The sequence below is a fragment of the Mastomys coucha genome, unplaced genomic scaffold (genome assembly GCF_008632895.1).
Source record: "Mastomys coucha isolate ucsf_1 unplaced genomic scaffold, UCSF_Mcou_1 pScaffold12, whole genome shotgun sequence".
NCBI classification, from domain to species: Eukaryota; Metazoa; Chordata; class Mammalia; order Rodentia; family Muridae; genus Mastomys; species Mastomys coucha.
In genome coordinates, this window is record NW_022196894.1 from 17,385,074 (window position 1) to 17,388,290 (window position 3,217).

The following is a 3,217-nucleotide window of genomic DNA, read 5'->3' on the forward strand; positions in this document are numbered from 1 at the left end:
CCCTCTCCCTCTCCCTCTGTCCCTCCCTCTCCCTCTGTCTCCCTCCCCCTCTCCCTCTCCCTCTGTCCCTCCCCCTCCCTCCTTCCATTCCTCCCTCTATACCTCCCTCCATCCCTTCCTCCCTCTCTCCAGTTTTAAAAAATAATTTTCAGGGACTTATTATCTTCTTTTCATAGGCTCTCTTTACTTTCGTTCCTATGCATATAAAGTTGCACAGCTGTACTCTGACTATTTTTGTTCCTTTGGATCTTAACAAATATTTTACTAGTTATACAAAATACTTGGTCTCAGAGGACTGAGCAAAACCTATATTCTGTTCCCTCACTTTAAGATCACGAGCCCTTATCAGTAAAAGCATCGAGTTTCCCTAAACCCTTAGTTTCTATTTAATGAAAACTTTTCTTACGTCCTCCAAAGATCATGTGCTTTATGTTTGTTTGTTTGTTTGTTTTGACTTTTTTTTCTTTTGGCCCCAGTTGCGGGGGACCTTGCTGGTATCCAGGCAAGGAAGGGAACTAGTGAAGAGATTAGAAAGAAAACCTGAAGGAGATTGACCTGGATCATACTGCATGGAGGTTAATCCTTTTTTTACATTTCATGGTATGAATTTAAAGGCTGCCTTTGATTGGTCTTCTATTGTGAGTTATTTAACACTAGAAACCCTGTTTACTGTACAAAGACATCATACTACTGGGATAGGCAATAAAATTACAGAGGGTGAAGTTGAGATATGACATAAAATCCACCTAAAATTTCATATTTTGTCTCTTTTCCTGCTTTCCCACCACTCTATAACTGCCCAATAGTGCACTTAACAAAATAAGCTACCAGGTTGACTCCACTCAGGTTCAGTCCCCAACTGACAAGCCTCATCTTACCTCTGTGTCATTGTCACCGAAAGACATCTTCAGTACCAAGATGTTGTTTTTGTTGTTGTTTGTTTGTTTGTTTGCTTTCAAGACAGGTTTTCTCTGTGTAACCCTGGCTATCCCGGAACATGCTTTGTAGACCAGGTTGGCCTGTCTATCTTCCCAGCGCTGGGATTAAACATGTATGCCACCATTCCTGACAATTCCTTAGCATCCCTTCTGATCAAGGATAATAGAACGCTCCACTTGGTCAATTAGGATCTGTTAGGTGACTGTTAGCAATCAATATTTTAGTAAATTCGTATCTGGTTAATATTTTTTTCGAAGAGTATTGGGACACAGCAGTTTTGAAAGGTTGATACCCACCTGGAAGTACCAGCCATCTGCCTGTCTGTGTTAAGGAGCCATGAATGGTTTATAGGGAAGGAAAATTAATGTATATAGTTGATGTGGCCCAGGCTTTATTAAGTTATGTCAAAGGATCCTCAGGATGCACTGGTACTTGGTTCAAAAGCAAGTCATGTGCACATGATGAGTAAAATAGAAAAGACTAAATACATGTACTTTTTTTTTTTTTTTGTCATTCTAAACTTCTGGAATCTTCTATTCTCTTACATCTATCAGGTCCAGATTTCAGGTTGCAACATTATACCTACTGATTCTTTGGTGGAATATCAACTCTTGAAAGGTCTCTGAAGTCACATCCAGCATCCTGTCTGTGGCCTTTTCAGGTATGGTGCTAGTCAATATCTGTTAAATTCATTAAATGTAGACATTACTTGCTTTTCAGGGATGCCCAGAATAAGGCACGTGCCAAATAAATGGTAAAGTATTATATAATACATCACTGCTCAGGAAAGACAATTATATATGCTGATAGTTATACTATCTTTTTCTTTTTGTCCTCTGTGTGACAAAACTGTTAATCAATGGTGCATCTAGGTGCCCATAAACAAATAGACCTGTTGAACACTTGGCATAAGATGCTCAACATCATCATATTCATGATCTTACCATGACAGAACTCAAGCTCTTCTTTCTGATCTACTTTTGACATCTTTTCTCTTGCACGAGCTGCCAGTAATTTGATCCAAATTAATGCTGAAAATGCATCTCACCATTGTGTACACAAGAATTATACTTTATGTGACTACAATAAGTCCTATCTCAAGCTAACTGTAAATGCTTTGAGACTAAAGACCAGAAATTACCACACCATATTCTTCCACCATGCCTGGCTTGCACATACGTATGACACATCCCTGCACTGTGTCTAGCTTGCATATATCCGTGTTGTGCCTCTCCACTGTGCTTGCACTGTAGCTTGCACAGTACACACTCACATGCTTGCCTGGTTAATTGGATCACTAAAGAATGCAGTTATTTAAATTGAACTTAAACTCCAACTATCTCCACCTTGATTAAATTTTCAAAATTTTTATAAAGTTTTGCATAATATGTCAGAATTACAAAAGCAAATTCAACAAGGAAGTGAACTGATAGCATGAGGCATTACAAATCAGGTGTTATTATCAGGAAACTTGTAGCTTTTTGAAACCCTGTGAGTTTGTTGTTGTTGTTGTTGTTGTGTTTAAAGAAAGAGCTCTTTTGTCTGAATTAATTATTCTTTTGAGTAACTGAGGGGTATAGCTCCCTGACTATTTTAGAAGTATTTTAGTATTTTAGGAGGCACCTTGTTCTGCTTTTTAAAAAATAATTTAAAGATTATATTTTATTTGTCTGTATGTGTGCCTTGCTTCTTGATCACTCAGCATGTGTGTGTCTGTCTTTCTGTGTGGGTAATGCCTACATGCATGTCTATACCACATGTATGCAGTGCCTTTGGAGGCCAGAAGAGGGCATTGCAACCCATGAAACAAGTCTTAGAGGCAGTTGTAAACTGCAGTGTGGATGCTGGGAATCTGGAAGAGCCATCTCTAAGCCATCTCTTTAGCCCAATGTCTGTACTGCCTTACATTCCAAAAGTTAGCATGTGAGTTACTTTTCTCATGGCTATAATAAAATGGCTGAAAAAAATCAATGTAAGGGAGGAAAGGTTTGTTTTGATTCACTGACTGAGGGTACTCTCCATCATGGCAGAGAAGCCATGGCAGCAGTAGGATGAGGCAGTGGGTCACAGAGCATCTACTCTGTCAGGTAGCAGACCAAAGTGAATGCTGGTCTCCTGCTTGGTTTTTCCTTTTTTGTTCAGGGGAAGACTCCATCAGACATGCCTAATGATTTGTCTCCTAGGTGATTCTACATCCTGAAAAGCCAATAATCAGTATTAATGATCACATTTACCAACCTTTGTTCTCTTCCTAGACACTATAGATTGGTTCCAACTG

At 39.2% G+C, this 3,217-nt stretch overlaps 1 protein-coding gene across 4 annotated transcripts in view; it reads left to right on the forward strand.

Moving 5' to 3' along the window:
- B3gnt5 (UDP-GlcNAc:betaGal beta-1,3-N-acetylglucosaminyltransferase 5) overlaps positions 1 to 3,217 on the forward strand; it is a 28,278-nt gene that overhangs the window by 3,457 nt on the left and 21,604 nt on the right. For all 4 annotated transcript variants that reach the window (XM_031363397.1, XM_031363396.1, XM_031363399.1 and 1 more), the window contains exon 3: positions 1,494 to 1,600. The gene's annotated coding sequence lies outside the window, so the exon portion shown is untranslated. The remainder of the gene's footprint in view (positions 1 to 1,493; positions 1,601 to 3,217) is intronic.